Raw genomic sequence first — 20,887 nt, forward strand, 5'->3', positions numbered from 1 at the left:
TCCGGTTCAGCTCTGTACCACGGTACGTACCGAACCACCAATGGCGAGTCAAAAAAATGGGATTGGACTTCATCATCAGCGGTCCATAGCGATTTTTCTCTACTGAAGTGGTCAGCGTGGCCATAAATCCCAGATCAGGCTCCCAAAGCTCATTAATGGCTCAGGATTATCAGTCTAAAAAGAGGCTTCAGGTGTCTGTGACACTGCAGGTGTTACAACCAATTCAGTACCTCCTTCTCATAAATCTGTATCTCATGGCACATTGCGCATGTGTAAAATGAGACCATCCCACAGGCACGTCTAATTTTCTTTTGCTCGTGTCTGAGGTAAAATACGAGTGATGTGCACGTGCAGCAGTTGTCGGCTGCGTTTTACAATCATTTACTAACTTTTTCGACAGGACAGCATGATTTCTTTGTGATGTGTATAATCAGTTATAGTTTGTTTTCATTAAAAACGTCTTTGACATGATCAGCGTGTAAATGTACGGAGTTCATTTTAGTTCATTTTGCACTGGCCATTTACCCGTAAATCACTGATGATTGCACAATTTAGTCTATACTCGCCAGGGGGGTTCAACCGCGTACCGCTGGGTGTACGTCTAAGGGACGACTTATAAATGCACAAATAAAAATGAAATTAAAAGAAAATAAAGGTATTATATATGCTCTAAACCACTGTGTATAATTATTTAATATTTGTTTAGTAGCGCAAAGCGAACCACAGATGAAAACTAATACACATAACCTATATTTTCCACCTGTACGCATGCGCTATTTTGATTGCGGGGCTTTTGGGTGAAGCAGGCGTCTGCCGAGTGTGCCCATGGAGAGCGATCTGTACTGCTTATGGTTTTTGCTGTTTTCAATGTGTTGTATCGGTGAAGTACAGTGTTTCTGCTTTTTTTTTTTTTTTTTGGAAGTATAAATGCTCTGGTAAACATACATAGTAGGCTAATCACAATACTCATACTTTGACAGGTTTTGTTTTATTTATTACCAGGGCTGCATTTTAGTAACAGTTTGTAATGGATGCATTTCCTACCTGCATAACAAAAATGAAGGAAGAAAATACGAGTATAGAGAAAGTGCAAAGCGGCAGAAAGTTATGTAGAGTCCCTTTGGATAATGATGCTGGCTTTAAATATATATATATATGAAAATGTTGTAAACATTTTAAATGGCAAACATAATTGTAGGTAAGTAAATGGTAACGTGATAAACATTTACAGTGCAGACTCTTTTGTATTATTTATAATGACTTTGCCGAATAGAAAGCGAATATGAGTGTTTCCAAAGAAATTCTTAAATACTGTTGTTTTGTTTTGGTTTTTTTTTTTAAATTCTGCGCATCCAAAGACATTAATTAAGTTTTAAGAATTAAGCCTACTGTTTGGTATTCTGTGTTAAACCAGCAGTTTTTCAACCCCAGACTGTTGTGAAAAATGATATACAGTATTAAATAAACGTGGAAAAAATGTGTTAATCAGATTATTCTGCCTTTCATTGCAACTGTGGTACCATTCAGTAAGCGAAAGTTGTAAAGGGTGCTTTAGCTGAAACCTCCCAACAAAAACAATTTGAAAACCCCTGCTACGCTGTACCGCTTGTCCTTCGTCGTTAAATTCATAAATTCTTACATTTTGAGTTTGCTTGCTGAACAAAAAAAGGTTGCAGCTGCGAAGTGGTTTACAGTATTCTATAGCTGTTACCAAGGAAACAACTACGGATTACATTCTCACTTAATACATTAATAAGATGCCACAAAGCGGTTTAGCTATGACATCTACAATATGATAAAGACTCCTATCTTTTAAACACTTACAATTAACAGTATATTCTCAATCAACACAAGGTGAACCAATTACTATAAAACGAGATAATACTGATTGTCTTGGTAAGCATTCTGAATGAAACTTTCAATTTACAATTTTGTTTCAATTATTCTCTGAAATAATCTGATGGCATCTTCCTCAGGATTATTGAGGTGAAAGAATAGTTTTGAAGGAAATAAATGCACCTGATAAATTATTACTGCTTACGTCACACACCACTGCTGACCTTTTGATTTATTTTAAATGCACCATATTACTGGAGCTAAAAGATTGTGGCCCACCGCTATGGTAAAATCCTCTGAAAAAACAACACGGATGAATGTTGATATAATGATATAAACCACTTGGAATTTAGACCTGGCAAAAGTCTAAAACTCTTAAGGCAGGGATCTCCAACCCTGGTCCTGGACAGCCCCAATCCTGCAGGTTTTCTAGGTGTTTTTACATCATCAATGGCTAAAGATCTGGAACACATGTTAATCTTGACTAATTAAGTCAATAGTTGGTTCAATTAAGTAACTGAGCGCTCGGTTAAAATGAAAACCAGAAGATCCTGTAGCACTTTAGGACCAGGGTTGGAGAACCCTGCCTTAAGGCCATTTTAAATGCCAATAATCTTGTTGGAAGGCAACCCTTGTGCCTTATGCAGTAAAGGTGTTGGCAGGGAAAACAGATTCCCCCAGGTGGAAAAGCCCAGTCTCACTTAGGGTATTTTTCTTTTTGTCAATCCTACAGCTGCAAGAACCTGGGAACAACTAGAAAACAATATACATACCACAGGCACCACTAGTCATTTTATGTGTGTGGCCTTGTAAAACAGTAAAAGTAGCTTTACAGCATAACGTTAGGTTACTTACCGTAACCCTGGTTCCCTGAAAGAGAAGACAACCACCAAAACATTACTTATGGGGTATGCCTGCCTAGTGGTAGGTATTTACTGAGCTCTTCATATCAGAGCTGCCGATAGGCCCCTTCCTGGGGTGACATCCTCGGTCACGCCTACCGAGAGGTTAATGACATTCATTGCATATATTAACCTTATATTGACCTTATATTAATGCTTATATGAACCTTCACCTTTCAAATATGGTAACTGATATGTTGATGTGAGTATTGTAGTAAAGTGTCCATTAAAGTGCATACAATTTATTGCAGTAAATACTGTAGTAAAGGTTGCTGTACATTTTCTAATAACGTGTCGTTTTACTACGTTTTTAAGGGAAACCTAGCTAGTGTTGTTTTTTGTGGAGGCTTGCTCTCAGCTTCAGTCTGGTAACAAGTTTCTTTTCTTACAGACACACACACAAAATGACATGACTATATAAGAGTAGGCATAATAAAGTAAGACTTGCAACGTAAATGAAATAAATGGAAATTTAACACTAATATCATATCATATCATTACACATTGAATTCTAGAAGCCCACACAATTCATCTGTATCCATTATTTGTTACCTTTTTACAATTTTTCCCTCCCCAATTCACGTGAATACATTTTGACCGTGCTCCCAGCCAAGATAGGCAACCAGGATTCCAACCTAGTAAGCTTCTAATTGTATGACTCCCCCTGCACTCCAGCAAGGCAGTGCCTTTAATAGATAAGACAATGGTGACCCCTCAGATCTCTACTTTCAGTGCACTACCTTGTAATCGCTCAGAGATTTATAGAATAAAAAAAATATTTTATCTTCTGCATTATTTTTATTGTTTATTTTTATTTCGCTTGTTTTCAAGGTTTCAAATACAGTAATGCTCATTTTGCTAAAATGCAAGGACATGAAAACACACCTGGTTCATTCAGGCCACTGTTGTAATGTAAGAAAGCCTTTCTTTCAAGCTTTCAATACTACTACAAACTTTCTCCTACATTTCCTTTACTACCAGCCTCTGCTTGTACTTCAAGGAAGATCCACATTAGCATTAGAATGACTGAAGCTCTTTTGATTTGCAAAAAGGAATTGAAGTTTACCGAACCATGAGATGGAGGCTGGCAAGTAACGGACCTGCATCAAGCAGCATGTTTACAATATGCAAAAGATGAAAAAGACTAATGGAAAGAATAAGGCTACAGAATAGATTTTCAGGACATTGTGGCTTTGTGAAACAAATTCTTGTTACTATGTTCTTCTTATGAGTATTATTTATGAATAAAAGATGTAACTCTTATTAAAGGTTTTATTAAAGTATAACACTCTCTAAAGAGTGTTGGAACAGGCTGGACAGGCATATATTTTTTTAAGCATTTTCAAAGCGAAATGGAGTAAACAACTCATTGCTGAGTGAGGAGGGCTAACCATAAAACCAAACAACCACTTTGACTCCCAATAGCAGGGTAAATATGCAGCTCCTATCTAGCCATTGTTTAAAAGCTAGTTAAGTACTTTAATTCGCCTAGAATTAAAGTCTGCAAATTGTATGTTAATCTGTATTATTTTGAACCAGTGAACTTTGTCTAAACCCTGTTAAATATTCTGTCTAAATTCTGTTTAATAAAGTGTCTGTCAATCATAAGTAATTTGAATCGTGATTATACTTTATTAATAAATGTTATGTTCTGGAGAATAATTAATAAACATAGTCAATTAAACCATAATTTCTTACAATAGCGTGTTACCTCTATTTTTATAACATAGTTTGTTTAGTTTCATATTTTGTAACTTTTTTTTTTTAAATAGCAGTAAATTGATTAGACTGTAGTAAATGCTTTTGAAAATATGCCTTAAGGTTTCCTGCAAACCTTAAGGCACACACTATACATGGCTGCAGAAATGAATGGGACAAAATAGCATAGCCAGTTCCTGATTGTACCACACTTACTTTGAAAGATTAAAATAGCATCAATCCCAATGTTTCAACATGTGCAAAGAAGCCATTTGGAAGAAGAGATATGTCATCAGTCAACTCAGACAACATCTTTCAACAACAACAAACTGAGATACGAACAGTTCAGTAATATTGCTCCATTCAGATATCTGGCACTGCTCATAAGCAGCTCTGACAAGTAAAACAGTTACTTGTTTGTTTCTCTAATTATGTATGTGATCCTTTATGAAAATTCCTGGGACTATTTTCCTAAAACTTTTCTCAGCGGAAGCGTATCAACAAATCATTACAAGTTCAAGGTTTTAAAGTGTTTTTTTTAAAGAAAATAATCAGAAAAATAATTTTCTAACAGCGATAGAGCCCTCTCAATGAAGGCCCTACCGTGTGGTAGTTGAGCTTGACTTTCAACAGTGGCCTCGCCTTTGGCTCGGGACACATCACTCCACTCGCGGTCAACTACACAGAATGTGTGCGACGAAACTTTCACCAACTGCAGAATGCAGAACCGCTCCATTACAATGTTACCATTTGGCTAAAACAACATAATTATCTACAGACATTCTGGTTAATTATGAATGTAAATGATAATTATAAAAAAATGTAAATTCTGAAGCGAAGAAACTCTGAGGTGAATCTCAGTAATGATAATTGGCAAAAATAATGTTCCCTTTTCTATTCAAAGACAACCACCAACAACATTACATATGGGTTATGCCTGCCTATTGGTAGGTATTTTCTGAGCACTCTATACCAGAGCTGCCAATAGGCCCCTTCCTGGGATTATGCCCTCAGTCCCGCCTACTCAGTCCCGCTTAATGCAGTCCTGCTCAGTGCACTCGGTGCATAGTGCTTCAGTGCATATGGTGCTCGATGCAGGCAGTAAGCGGTGCACTCAGTGCGCACAGTGCTTAGTGCACTCGGTGCGCTGGGTGCTCTGTGCCCTCAGTATGCATAACACCCCAGTGAGTATAGTACCCACTGTTCGGTGCACGCGGTACTCGGTCCACTTGGTGAGCACGGTGCTCAGTGCACTCCGGTGCTTGGTGCTCTTGGGACGCACACTGTTCGGTGCACTCGGTGAGCATAGCACTCCGATGCACGTGCTACTCGGTGTAAGGCGGGCCATTCAGTGCTTGGTGCACTCAGTAGTGGAAGCCATGATGAGCATCCCATGGTTCCACGCCTGCACATCTTGCAAGAAGAATATGCCACTCAGTCACAAGCACCCGCTTTGCGTGATGTGCCTAGGGGTCCAACATGCCACGGAAGCCATGGGCCGAGAGGACTTCTGCAACTTCTGCACGGCTTTTCAGCCCAGGGTACGTCGCAATAGGCTCAGAAGGGCCATGGGGATAGACATTCAGTCTCCCACAGCAGAGCCGTCAGCAGCACTCGGAGCCCCATCTCCGTTCCTCCAGCAGCCACAGAGCCAAAACCGCACAGTTCCCACCTTCAATCATCTTCACGGTCCACAAATCTGCAGTTTGCCTAAGCCTCACCAAGCTATCTTTACCATGTGTAACAGGGAGATGTTACATATGTGGGTCATCTCTGAATAATACTGAATCAGACACAAAGCAGTGGGTGTTGACACGCCGCACAAGTGTGCAGATTTAATAACAACACAGGCCAGACGCTAGGGTACCAAAAATGGTAATTCTAGCGCTGGATTTAATAAAGAAAACAAAACAAAACAAAGCTAAAATAAGTTTGTCACACAAATGTCGAGCGCTAGTCTCACTAAAAGGAACGTCCCGCTCCAGGAACCTACTACACTACTAACCCTTTACTTAGTTTGGGATTAAATCCCCTAAACTGACCTACTTCTGGGCTTCCGGAGTCCTGGCATCCTTATGGCGATTCCAGCCTCTTCAAATGACCTCGGCTGGGCAATGCCTTCACAAGCACCGTCTTGGAGCGGAAGGGTTTTGTGCAGTAGTTCTCTCCATGTAGCGGACGCGCTCCTCCTTGATGTCAACATAGCAAGCTTTTGCTCAGCACCCGTCAGTATGGTTATGGCTATGCAGTAGCCTTGGATGTTAGCGCAGACTCCTTTTGAGCTGCGCTCAGCCACCCCGGGCCCGCCCCCCCGGGCCCGCCCCCCCCAGCAAATCCGGACCTCCCAATCAGCTCAGTGCCGGGCAAGCCTACCTGCTCAATTAGTTGTCTAGCAATGCGTCTCTTGCTCCGCATCCCAGCTGAAAACATCTTCGCAAGAACTAGTGACAGGGCTCTCCCTGTCACACTATGGCAACACACCCTTCTGGCCTACGTGGTGCTTTTATTTGAACACACTGAATGTTTCCTTATGCAGAAATATTAAGTGATGATTTAAACTACAGCTATGGCAAAGTTTTGCATCACCTAGTATTTTAGGATTGAGACATCATTTTAAAAACGCAACTATATGAACATAATTTAGATCTTTTATTTAACATCATGTAATCATAAAAACTACAAAATGGCATTGCACAGCTCTACTGGAAGCCAGTACAGTATTTCATGTTAGATTTTCTAAATGTCACTGTGGCAGGGCAGAAGCCCTGCTGCTGTAAGTAGTGTGTGTGTGGGAATGGATGGTTGGCAGGGATGGGGTCGTCTATCCGTGCCAGCAATCACAGGTGTGGCCATTCCCCAGTATATAAAAAAAGGAAGCAAAATCATTTGTTGGTTGGAGGAGTTTGGGGGTGAGTGTTTATACTGTTTTGCAACTTGATAGTGAAGTAAATTGCCCAGCCTACAAGTGTTTTGTTCTTTTGTTTGAACCTTTTATTTTGGCCCTTGTGCCATGTTTTGTTTGTTCCTGTTTTTGTGTTTGTTTGGCTTAATAAAGTGTGCAACAGCGCTTTAAAACTGCAGCTTTCTGTCTCTGGGTCTAATTCCTGCCGGTAACCAGCCTGGGCCATGACACTACCCTGTCACAGTCACATTTTCCTATTTTTGTTTTTGTTAAGTATATGGAAAACTACAAAGCGGTATTTGTATGGAATAAGGTCCTACAGGGTGTCTGAATACGCCGAATACACGGACGCCTTGGGGTGTTGTGCAGCACTGAGAAGTCTGTATATTCATCGTATATGGACACCCTGAAGGGCCTTATTGTATTTATAATCCAGGTAAAACAGTGAATTTGAAGAAAAAAACAGCATAAATCATGTTTAGGGCAAAAAATGTTTTGTTTTCTTATTAAATATCCTTACGCCAATAAAGTAGTCCCATTTATAACTTTGAACTACATACTAAGTTAAGCTGAGTAAATTAATTTAATTGTAACATACAAAAGAAAGTACTGTACATCTTTATTTTTGCTGTTGTGTACATTGCCATTGAAAAGATACACCAGGGGGCGGAGTGAGACGGCACTGACAGTGCAGACACACTGTTTGAGCAGAACAGACAGGAGGAATAAAAATAAATTCAACGACTAGGATGATCAGATAGCAAGAGTGAAAAATCGGGACACTTTCAGTTGGTGCGGGGAGGATAGACACCTTGTTTAAATGAACTACTGCACAACGCAAGTGATGCAAACTACGTATCTTTCTTCTGTAGATAGGCTTTTTTCATTCCTTTGCCTTCCTGTGTGCACTGCACTTAGGCAAAAAAATAACGTAGAGAAATATATATTTAAAAAAAAAAAAAACCCAAACTTTCTTATTTACTGTTCAGATGACAACTATGTTTTAATCAGCCCATCAGTGCGTCTGTACTGGCTTTTCTGTGACCTGTACTGTACAGTAGCAGGTTGGACAAAGTTAGTGCTGCATTGTTTTGATTTAGGTTGCTAAAATCTAGTTTTCAGCATTAGACGTAAAATACCAGAAATGGAAGCAAAACAAGCAAAGTATATTTCGGCTGAGGATCGTGTCAAAACATTTCCCAAATAAACTGTACAGGTAATTGTTTTGCACATCTTGTAATGTGACTTGTTTTAATCACACATTAAACAAAAGGCTACTACAGAGGCTGCTTAACAGAACGTAAAACAAACAACAGCTTTCAGAAAACAAACTGGAAAGTCAGCGCAGACAAAAAAGTATTCCTGTGTTGGTTGTAGCCAAGTTAAATCAGCACTACAGGTACAATCAAGCACAGCTACCTCGGTTCAAACAACCTGCTGTTTACTTTTTAAACACAGTTAGAATTTTAGACCCGAATATAGGCAGGTTTTCTTTGTTTGACTCGGTACTGATAAAATAAATTCCTGGATGGGACAAATATCATGACAACGAACGTGCTGCGTATATGGACTTTATTAAAGAATGCCAGATACCTTTGGGTAACCGAGTTTTGGGACTGTTTCTAATTGATTTCCACATCTGTATAACTTGGCAAAGCTTTGCCTTACACTTCCAACCAATTCAGTGGATGCAGACGTGCAGTCTCAATGTATGGGCAAGTCCACACCAGACAGAGAATGTCGGCAGCAATTGCTGGGGATGTTGCATACTTGCACTTTAACAAATGACAGCACTATGTTTTAGTAAGGAAGCAAGTACCACCATTTTTAGGCTTTTATGGTGCTCCGATATATTATCTAGGTGTATTTAATGTTTAAACAGGTCCGCAAAATGTCTGTGAAATCCTAATTATAATCCTAATCGTAACTGGATGATTTGGCCATGCGCATAACATCCTTTTTGCCGGTGACATAATTGTAGAACTCCTTGCAGCGCATGCTGAAATTCATTTTTACTTCTGAGCTTCGATTACTCATGCAAGCTTCAATTCACAGTCAGAATAAATAATAATAATAATAATAATAATAATAATAATAATAATAATAATAATAATAATAATAATAATGTTGTATCCCACCGGTGTGATGCTTCACATCCAACTCACCACCGTGTGATGCCGCGTCTTCTTTTTACACAATTTACAAAATGCCTTTGTAACACAGTCATATGATTGAATCCAGTTTTTGTTCCCCAACTGCGTTCGGGACGCGGGACAAAGCCCCTAATATCGGGACGTTTGGTCACCCTATCAACAACTTTTCAGATTTCAGTAATTTTTCAGGTTCTGTGTTGGAGAAGGTGGATAATGTGCAGAAGTGTCTTTTTGTGTTTTTCTGTAGCGTTTACAAACCGTTAAAAATGCATTAATTGAAGTTGGGGTGAGTGAGTATAAAGACATTGATTTTCTTTTTCTGTTTTGCTATCTTCCATTTCATTTAATTGTTCTTCATCCAAATCGGCATGTCTGCTTACTACATTTGGGATTTTTTGCTGGTAATTGGTCACTCAGTTTTATAGTTACAGCTGTATATCTGTAACTGTAAACAAGATGACTACCGGTACTTTAAATACTGTGAGACAGCGCAGTGATTTCAAATAAGGCTCCAACTGTCCGTATCCGTCCAATATATGGACAGCTGGAACCTTTCTCAACCAATCACATTCTTGATTCACATTCCATTGCCAGCCCTGGATTATGATATTCAATATGTTAACGTAACATTATTCAGCAGGTTTCATTCGACTTTATTATTATTTTATTATTATTATTTATTTCTTAGCAGACGCCCTTATCCAGGGCGACTTACAATTGTTACAAGATATCACATTATTTTTTTACATTCAATTACATTATTTTTTACACATTATTTTGTACATACAATTACCCATTTATACAGCTGGGTTTTTACTGGAGCAATCTGGGTAAAGTACCTTGCTCAAGGGTACAGCAGCAGTGTCCTCCACGGGGATTGAACCCACAACCCTCCGGTCAAGAGTCCAGAGCCCTAACCACTACTCCACACTGCTGCCTTTAGGACTTTAGGAAGCAAAATGTTGTCATTCTATAGGGTGATGTAAAACCTTTGGCCATAGCTGTAGAAACAATTCATGAATGCTTTATTACACTCTCATAGCACATTATGAATAAAAGGTAATGAAAAATACAGTTGGTTAAAGTGTTTTAATTAGGGAAGTCTGTGACATGGAAATTGTAGGTGAATGAAGAGAGCCTAACTTGCCTAACTTGCTTCACCTGCAGAACTGCCACTAATATAATTAATACAAAAACTTTATTTCCGTCTGCCACTGAAAGGTGGTACATCAGGAATCAAAACACGATACAAACAATGATAATACACTTTGAGATACTGTCTATAAAGCATTTATTAACAAATTAGCTAAACTTCTGTGGCCAATTTTGTCACCAAAGCATCGCCAGAATAAAATAATTTGCGAATGACACATACAGTTTTTAAAAGTAACATTTTTGACTTGGCATGAAGAGGGCAACAGAAAATCCAAATGCCAGCAACTGTCAGTTGTTCGTCCTATCACAGGAAAACGGAAGTAATAACTTCTGTTTTCTCTCAGTCCTGAGAGAAATTGTCTTGTGATCTCGACATAATACATTTTTTGTTTCTGATGGCTTCAATCAGCAGCAGTGCTGTTCTGAGGGAATGCTTCTTAAACTAGAGTGCATGACACCTATCCCCCCCGACTAATGGGCGGAAGCTTGAGTTGGTGGATTGTGGGATTAGGAGGCAGGAACACAAACTATACATTTTAGATATATGTATCATTCCTAAAATTAACACGTGGTATTTAGAGGAGCATTTATTTTTAGATACATTTCTTAAGTACATATCCTAAACAGGATTAAAACTTTAAAAGCCTTTGTTTTACAGTTTGCATTAAACTAAAGTTTGGATTAACTGTGCCATGTAGGATTTAAGAAATCAAATATTCAAATTTGATAAATGCTATAGAGCTTTTATTTTTCAAGACAAGACTTCATTATTTATTATAGATATGTACTGTAGCATTTATCGATGGTGTAATTACTAATGAAAACATTTCGATTAAAGCATTTTTGTTTTATTGACTTAGCTGACACTAGAGTACCTGAAACATTAATAGACGTTCGATACCTACAAATTTTTACTTTTATCCCCTCTCAAAAGACATCTCCTTCCACCTTCCTGTCCACAGACAGTCAACCTTGACAAACCTTTAACTGACATCAGTTCTAAAACCAATAAAGCAGTTAAGACATAGGGCCAGAGTTCCAGTGGGCAAACCTATATAGTACTTATATATATATACAGATGTGCTCAAATTTGTTGGTACCCTTACAGCTCATTGAAATAATGCTTCATTCCTCCTGAAAAGTGATGAAATTAAAAGCTATTTTATCATGTATACTTGTATGCCTTTGGTATGTCATAGAATAAAGCAAAGAAGCTGTGAAAAGAGATGAATTATTGCTTATTCTACAAAGATATTCTAAAATGGCCTGGACACATTTGTTGGTACCCCTTAGAAAAGATAATAAATAATTGGATTATAGTGATATTTCAAACTAATTAGTTTCTTTAATTAGTATCACACATGTCTCCAATCTTGTAATCAGTCATTCAGCCTATTTAAATGGAGAAAAGTAGTCACTGTGCTGTTTGGTATCATTGTGTGCACCACACTGAACATGGACCAGAGAAAGCAAAGGAGAGAGTTGTCTGAGGAGATCAGAAAGAAAATAATACGACAAGCATGGTAAAGGTAAAGGCTACATGACCATCTCCAAGCAGCTTGATGTTCCTGTGACAACAGTTGCAAATATTATTAAGAAGTGTAAGGTCCATGGAACTGTAGCCAACCTCCCTGGGCGCAGCCGCAAGAGTAAAATCGACCCCAGATTGAACAGAAGGATAGTGCGAATGGTAGAAAAAGAACCAAGGATAACTGCCAAAGAGATACAAGCTGAACTCCAAGGTGAAGGTACGTCAGTTTCTGATCGCACCATCCGTCACTTTTTGAGCGAAAGTGGGCTCCATGGAAGAAGACCCGGGAGGACTCTACTTTTGAAAGAAAAACATAAAAAAGCCAGACTGGAATTTGCTAAAATGCATATTGACAAGCCACAATCCTTCTGGGAGAATGTCCTTTGGACAGATGAGTCAAAACTGGAGCTTTTTGGCAAGTCACATCACAGACGAAAAAATGAAGCTTTCAAAGAAAAGAACACCATACCTACAGTGAAACATGGAGGCGGCTCGGTTATGTTTTGGGGCTGCTTTGCTGCACCTGGCACAGGGTGCCTTGAATCTGTGCAGGGCACAATGAAATCTCAAGACTATCAAGGCATTCTGGAGCAAAACGTACTGCCCAGTGTCAGAAAGCTCTGTCTCAGTCGCAGGTCATGGGTCCTCCAACAGGATAATGACCCAAAACACACAGCTAAAAGCACCCAAGAATGGATAAGAACAAAACATTGGACTATTCTGAAGTGGCCTTCTATGAGTCCTGATCTGAATCCTATCGAACATCTATGGAAAGAGCTGAAACTTGCAGTCTGGAGAAGGCACCCATCAAACCTGAGACAGCTGGAGCAGTTTGCTCAGGAAGAGTGGGCCAAACTACCTGTTAACAGGTGCAGAAGTCTCATTGAGAGCTACAGAAAACGTTTGATTGCAGTGATTGCCTCTAAAGGTTGTGCAACAAAATATTAGGTTAGCCGTCCCATCATTTTTGTCCATGCCATTTTCATTTGTTTTCTTATTTACAATATTATGTTGAATAAAAAATCAAAAGCAAAGTCTGATTTCTATTAAATATGGAATAAACAATGGTGGATGCCAATTACTTTTGTCAGTTTCAAGTTATTTCAGAGAAAATTGTGCATTCTTCGTTTTTTGTGGAGGGGTACCAACAAATTTGAGCACGTCTGTATATATATATATATATATATATAATGTTTTTCCATGTGTTGCTGTATATTGTGTTTTTTTAGGGATGTACAGTATGAACATGGATTCCTTGAACTATACAGAACAGTATAGTTCAAGTAATCCATAGGTACTGTGTGACCCTTCAGCTTAATTACCTGCGTATGGATTTGCTATGGCTCTGTAGGATTCCATTATTCAAGTATGCATTACCGGGGATCAGTTGCACACTGCAAAATCTAGGCATGCACTATCTGTACTTAAGAATGCAAAGCAATTATCTGGAACTGTTTTTTAAAACCCCATGTGGCCACTGAAGGTGGCGCCTCCAAATAGCAGATGTCAAGATTCAGGATTTCCTAACATATCTTGTGCCTTCTGTGTCCCATAGCATCCATGCCAACAGTGTGACAGCTCCAGCGTTCATGGATTATTGATTAGAATCCTGGTTTAAAGCCATTTGCGGCATTGAAAGGGAATACACTTGCTTTAAAAATAAGGTGCTACTGTGCACTAAAATATATAAACCCTTTGCACAGATTCCACTGTAAGAAACCCTATTCAATGGATTAATAAACTTGCATTTGAGCGCTGGTAACTGCATTGCAACTGGAGCCGTATACATTCTCATGCAAAATAATGCCATATGGATATAGTTTCTGGAACATGGCCAGTCAGCTTAAAAGTGTCTGCCAGTATTAGACAGGTGTTTTCATTTTTTGCAAAATGTAATTTTTAAATATGTATTTTTGTTATGGTTAATAGTGTCACCTGTTCTATGGAAATATTTTATAATTTGTATTATTATGTATATTATGTGTTTTAAATTAAGTGCCGCCCACAAAAGCTTTTTTTCCTACTACCTGGGGTGTGTTAGGAGTGTGTAATGATTTGGGTAATTTGGATAACAAACAGCACTATCTATTTGTATTGGGTTTCCCCCATAGAGAGTATAAGGGGTTGCTTTTTATATATTTCACACATATAAAATTGAAACTTCCACTTCACACTGATCAAGGGAATAGCTTTGTTTTTAAAATACATGTACCATTTAAGTAGGAAAAGGAAATGGGAGGAAAACAGAGACATTGAAAACATGTGATAAAATAATATAACCCCTACATAGTGTTCCTCAGGCTGTGGCAGGCAGACACGTATTGAGCTGCTAGCTCTGCTGTCCTCGCTCCTAGCAGGATTGGCAGTTTCTTTGAGTCAGGAAGGGTTGGAAACTCTTTTACCTGACATATACATTTTGGAAAATATGATTCCCTTATTTTTGAGTATTTGGGGCAGTGTAACAGGAAGTGCATCTCTGTCTCAACCTCTCCCAGGTCACAGTGATAGCACAGCATGTTTTCTCTGGCAGTTCACAATTTCTTGTGCTGTCCAGTTTCTATGGCCAGGCTGTGGTCACTGAGTCTGTATTTGGTTTGACCAAGTATTCTGCCAGTTCAAAGTTTCTATTTAGGACCCGATATGAAGTTTATTTTGTGATTTTATTTCATTATTCCAATTGTCAGTGTATGTTTTTTTTTAATTTATGACATTTTTTTTATTAATGTTGGGAGTTTTTGGTTGGTATTGATCTGAATTGTTGGCTTGTGATTGGTTCAGATCTGTAAGCCTCAATACTAGTTGGCCCAGGGGGTCATTCTCTGGTAAGAGCTAGTTACTCTGTAGTGCTTTCTTGTGTAAGGCATTTGTGTCTGACTCGTTGAGATGGATCAAGAATTTGGATGCTCTTTTTTGTATTGGCAGCATTAGGGGTAAAAGGCCCAGTTCGACCCAGCATACGTTATTTGGGGTGTTTCTGTGAACCTGGAGGATATGTTTACAGAATTCTAATTGAAAAGTTTCAGTTGGGCTTTTTTCCCAGTTATTGTGATTCAAATTTTTGAGTGGACCCCATACTTCACTGCCATAAAGGAGGACTGGTTGAATTATGCTATTATAAATTCTTAGTCAGATTTTTATTGGGGGTTTTATACCATGGAACCGGTTCTTTATGGCATAGTAGGCCCTGCATGATTTTTCTTTTAATGCTTTGATAGCCAAGTTGAAGCTCCCAGAAGCACTAATGATCAGACCCAGGTAGGTGTAACTGGTGCAGTGCTCCAGTGTGGTGTTTCTTAGGGTGAAGTGGTACCTGTTTCCCTGACATCTGGCTTTCTTCTGGAATACCATAACTCTGGTCTTGTCCAGGTTTACTGTCAGGGCCCATGTCTGACAGTATTGCTCTAGCAGCGATAGGCTCTGCTGCAGCCCCTGTTCAGTGGGTGATAGCAAGGTCAGGTCATCTCCGTAGAGCAGGAATTTAATTTGTGTGTCATGTAGAGTGAGGCCAGGGACTGCAGACTGCAGCAACACTGTAGCCAACCTGTTGATGTCGATGTTGACCTCAGGGCTCAGACTGCAGCTTTACAGACTTCAAGCCTGTCGTCCTGCTCTGGATTCAAGGCAACACACTTTTTTTGTTTGTTTACATCAAATACACAGAGGGGCGTACTTAGAAAGCATTTTCAAAACTGATTCGCTGGTAGGACGGGACCAGCAAATCAGATGCTAGCTAACACGAGCAGGAGAAGAAGAGCACGCCGACTGCTTGTCTGGCAGATATACTGGAAATAGCAAGGCAGGGGATTCTTTGCAGTTTCATTGATGAACTTAAAATGTTATTAACTATGCATGTTACAAAAATGTAATTATTGAATCAATTATCCAGTATTTATATTGATGTATATAATGAGGAATGGAATCGATTGAAAAAAACTGATTTTCGATTTAATTGTAGCAGCTCTAATTTCTTCTGTAACACTCTGATATGGCCTGCTGTGCAAGTAGATGTAAATAGCAAAACAATTGTGTATGTTTGTGATCAGACAGTGGAAACCCACCAGATTACAATATGTTTCCAGACACATTTTTTAGACGTCAACCTCCACATGCCCCAATCTATAGCCAATCAGATCAGTGCAACTACTTCACACGACATCTTCAGTCAAGTCAAGAACTGTGGCAATTGTTACCAGGGCCAATCGTCTTTGAAATGGAGTTTACATTAAAAGTAGAGTACTTTTTCATACCATTTAGCTTCAAAAGCACACACTGACATAATGATGGGTGGCATCAGTGTAAAATCAACTTTTACGACTGCATGTGACTAATAGCAGATATGACTAATGATGGAGTAATGATGAGTACATCCACCACTTAATGTATCAAATGCTACTTTCCTAAAGTGAGTGCTTTTGAAACAATCAACAGCATTTTTAACAGTCTCCTCGTTTTGAAAGGCACTTGATTTTTTAGAATAGTATTTAAACCGGCAAGCAATCTGTTCGCCTTCTGTATTACCGGTAAATTGAAGCAGGTTAAAAAAGGAACGCTAAAAAAGTGGCACACACTTATTTTTATCAGACAAAGGGCTGCTTTGGAAAGGCAGGTCAGTTACGACAATTACATGCGTAGTCACAAAAATTAATTCTATTGTGTATTTACATTTAAAACCCCCTGAATCCATTCTTTCCCTTTCCTGTGGCAGTCAACATCTGAATGCTACATTTCCCAGACATTCTCTTCCAACCCTAGGGATCTAACCAAACCATGAATTAGGACTGAACTGACATAAAACTTTACCTACTGTTGGACTGCACCTAAGATTGCATTCCCTGCTGCAGTGAACGAGCAAGTCAGTTAAACTAATGCCATCAGAACAGTCAATAGGATACAAGCCTTCTGGAATTAAAGAATAACATTTGCTGCATAGACTTATAACCCTGTAAACACTGCTGCCCATAGCCCACAGTGGTTAAAATCATTTTTATAATGACTGGATTTGCCTTGTGATTGAAGACATCGGTGAAATTTAGTCCTGTGTGAACCGTCCATTTCTTTTTATCCCAGATAATTTTTCAGAGGTCCTCTAATTTTTTTTTTTTCAGGACATCAGGACCTTCAGTAAAATTTCAAACTCAGATGTCCTGTGTCTTTTTAGTCCCATGCGAATTGACCATGTCAGTGTTATTCCGCTTCAAAACAATACAGCCTTCACAATAAACCATAATATTGCAGCGGTCCCGGCTGAACTGGTGGGCTTAAGGCCCCTGTATTTATACTACTATTTATATTACTGGAAAGTTCTAGAAAGCTCTAGAAGTTACTCCAAGTTTACTCAGCACTGAATCTATCTGGAATGTTCTGGAAAATAGGTACATTTCAAAATATCACTGTCCTGGTCACAAAAGCAAAGTTTGTGGGGAATAATAGCCATTTTCTATACTTTTGAGGCCTAAGCAATTAGGAAATAACACTTACTACCCAGGAACCAAAAAAAAAAAAAAATGGTTACACGGTGTAATCTTACAGTGGGTCAACTCATGTCAGGTTTAGAAGATTAATAAATTGTGTATGAAGCTATTTGCTTGCAGTCAAGGGGGTGTGGAAAGCATAGAATCATTCACCCTACAGATAAAACAAATATTTAATAGAATTCAACGCAGGGGAGGTCCAGGCCTAGGATCTGACCAAACATTTTTAAGAGACCACTGGGTGGCCGGGTTGCAGCCAGGCGTGATTCGCCAGGAAATCCAAAAAAAAACCAGAAGACAGCCTACTATTTCTCTTAATGCTCTGTACAGGGAAACGAGACAACTCCAGGACGATCTACCTGAGGAGATGGAAGAGCCAGTGAGCTGTACAGCGGTGATTCAGGAGTCCGGCAAGGGAACATGCAGGCGGGAGGAGGTGGAAGGGCTGGTGCTGTGGAAGGAGAAGCTGGCAAGGGAACTGCGTACATAAATATGTAAAGTACTGGCCACTGTAGAGGTAAATTATCACGCTCAAGGACATCGGGTGGAGGCAAGGCCCCGGGAACCTTATTCCTCTGGTTCTAGAGGGGAGACTGAGGATTTGGAAAGTTGGAAGATAGAGGTAGGAAGAGAATTAATGAAAAATGAGATGAGTACTTGGGGTAATCGGCTGACTCAAGAAATCAGGACCCTGAGTCTACAATGTCGTAATTCTAAGGAGTTTTGCCCCTTATGGAAATGCCAGCTGTACGCAAGCTGAAGTAGACCCCCTCGATATCTGGAATATAAACGGGACCAGACTGACTGGCCCATTTGTTATGTGTGTAAGCAAGCTGGTCACATGTCTTTTGAATATCTCCAGGCACGGCTGGACCATCCATCTTTAAACTCCTCCGCCCGGCCACTGTAGAGCAAGTGGTTGGGACCCAAACTTCTGAATTGCCCTTCTCTGCTCAGAAGGCCTTAGTGGGAGACTGCCCCGTCGTAGAAATTGAAGTGGAAGGAAAACAGCTCCCCTGCAAATTAGACACTGATTCCCAGGTAACCCTGTTCAGCCAGGCTTTTGTGAAAAAATGGCTGGGACCCAGAATGTTGTAACTAGGAGGTAAGGAGTGGTTAGTATTAAATGCTGCTAACAAACTGGAAATCCCCTATGTGGGCTATCTCATCTTGGATGTCAAGATCGGAGGGATTACAATGAGAGAGGTCAGGTGGTCATTGTAAGCAACGAGATTCAAGGGGCTGAAACTGGGTTATTGGCTATGAATATTATCTCGAACTGCTGGGAAGCTATTTTCCATAATTCCCACTTAAAACAGTCCTGTTTTTTAACCTTTTTGAAACCAGTGATTCAGAAGCAGTGGAACTGGGCCTTCTTGGAGTGCGAGAAGGAGGACCAAAGGCGGATTGGCAGCCAGATATTGGGAAGTGCAAAACTGGACCAGAGGGAATCGCTGTGTGTGCCACAGAAGAGCCAAATGACAATATGGGCCAAAGTGAAGGGGTCTGCTACTGTGCCGGAGGGACAAATGATGGTGGAGGTAGGTAGGCCATACGCTGGTGTACGCACAGAATCAGAGGTGTCCTGTCCATATTCAAAATGTGCACTCCTTTCCAGTAGAGGTCACCCCCCAACAAGTTTTAGGACAGGTGCTGTGGGTGGACAGTACGGAAATACAAGAAGAAAAGGAGATTGTTCTGTCGACTGAACAACCTGGGGTAATCAAGGTGAATGTGCAGCAAGTGCACCTTTCCAGATTGACTACCACAGCCTTGCTAAACAAGTGGGGGGACGTGTTTTCACACCATGAGACGCATTATGGAAGAACCAACATATTCATGCATCAAATCACCACCAGTACAGCACCTCCTATTAGAAACAGGTTTCTGACCAATTCCCCCGCTGCTGTATCAAGAACTCTGGACCCTGATTGCTGACATGTTGGAAGGCGGTGTAGTGAGGGAAAGTGCCAGTCTATGGGCTGCGCCTGTGGTTCTAGTCAAGAAAAAGGATGGTTCCTGGTACTTTTGTGTGCCCTACAGGAAGCTGAATTCTGTCACCCACAAGGATGCATACCCCCTACCCCACATCCAAGAATCCCTCACGTGCTTGAAGCAGGCTCAATGGTACTCCACTCTGGACCTGGCCAGTGGTTACTGGCAAGTTGAAGTGGACCCAAAAGACAATTGCCTGTGGAGTTAAGACTGGGGGCTATGCCTGTAGAGCACCCATCAGTCAGTTTGTACCTGGTTCCCCCGGTGTAGAGAGGCCGGATTTAACTGGGGCACAAGAGCCAAAGTCCCCATTGCCTACCATAGGGTTGCGGAGATCCCAAAGGTAGGGGAGTGGGCAGCAACCTCCTCGCTATGTAAAATTATAAAAGATGATCAGGGATGACCATCCGTTTTCACGGGGGAATGTAAGGGATCAAAGGAAAAGAAAATCAATTGTGTGTAAGTGAGGGTGTTTTGAATATGTGTGTTTTAAGATTCACCCCTGGTATATATCCCTTTAAGAACTGAATTGGATTAATTAAGGGGGCTATAAAAGGGCGGATCTAAAGTACAGCCAAGGAGAGCCAGGAAGATGTAAGCAGCAAACAGTCAACAGTCAGCAGCCAGTGCGAGAGCAAGAGAGAGAGTGAGAGAGAGCCAGAAGACACCAGCAGCAAGCAGCAACAGCCGAAGGTCCAGGAAGAAGCAAGCAGGCAGAGCGAGAGCAAGAAAGACGGAAGCAGACAGCAGCCGCAGCCAGCAATGAGAGCAAGAGCGAGGAGCCAGCAAGCAGCCCGAGCCAGGACGCAGAGACAGAGGAAAGAAGGCAGGAGCAGGTGCCCGCGCAGTAGATCGAGCACAACCCAGGGGAAGTATTCGCTTGGGTTTTAAGTTAATACACAGGTTTGGAACTTGAAAACAAAAACCAAGAAAGTGCTTATGGGTGGAAACGATTTATAAGAACAGTATATAAAGCAGAAAATAGGCTATAGTCATTGTTTTTACAGGAAGTAATCCCGTGTGGAACACAGTGTGTTTTGTTTTTCAGCTCCTCCTTGTGTGTGCTGCCGAAGTCCAGGGGTAGAGACAGGCCCTCGGGAGACCTGCAGAGAGAATAGGAGCGGTTTGTTGCACCTCAACGTCAGGCTATAAGCCCCATAAGTTAAGTACTAGTGTTTTGCTGGAAAAGCAATTGTGTGTTTAACTCAGGATATAGCCAACTTGAGGTGTAACCAGAATTTACA

The 20,887-nt window shown here is 40.3% G+C and overlaps 1 protein-coding gene across 2 annotated transcripts in view; it reads right to left on the reverse strand.

Moving 5' to 3' along the window:
• Positions 1-20,887, reverse strand: part of LOC117403393 (metabotropic glutamate receptor 1-like) — a 49,119-nt gene that overhangs the window by 15,751 nt on the left and 12,481 nt on the right. The window lies entirely within an intron of this gene.

Source organism: Acipenser ruthenus, chromosome 5 (genome assembly GCF_902713425.1).
Source record: "Acipenser ruthenus chromosome 5, fAciRut3.2 maternal haplotype, whole genome shotgun sequence".
In the NCBI taxonomy this organism is placed as follows: domain Eukaryota; kingdom Metazoa; phylum Chordata; class Actinopteri; order Acipenseriformes; family Acipenseridae; genus Acipenser; species Acipenser ruthenus.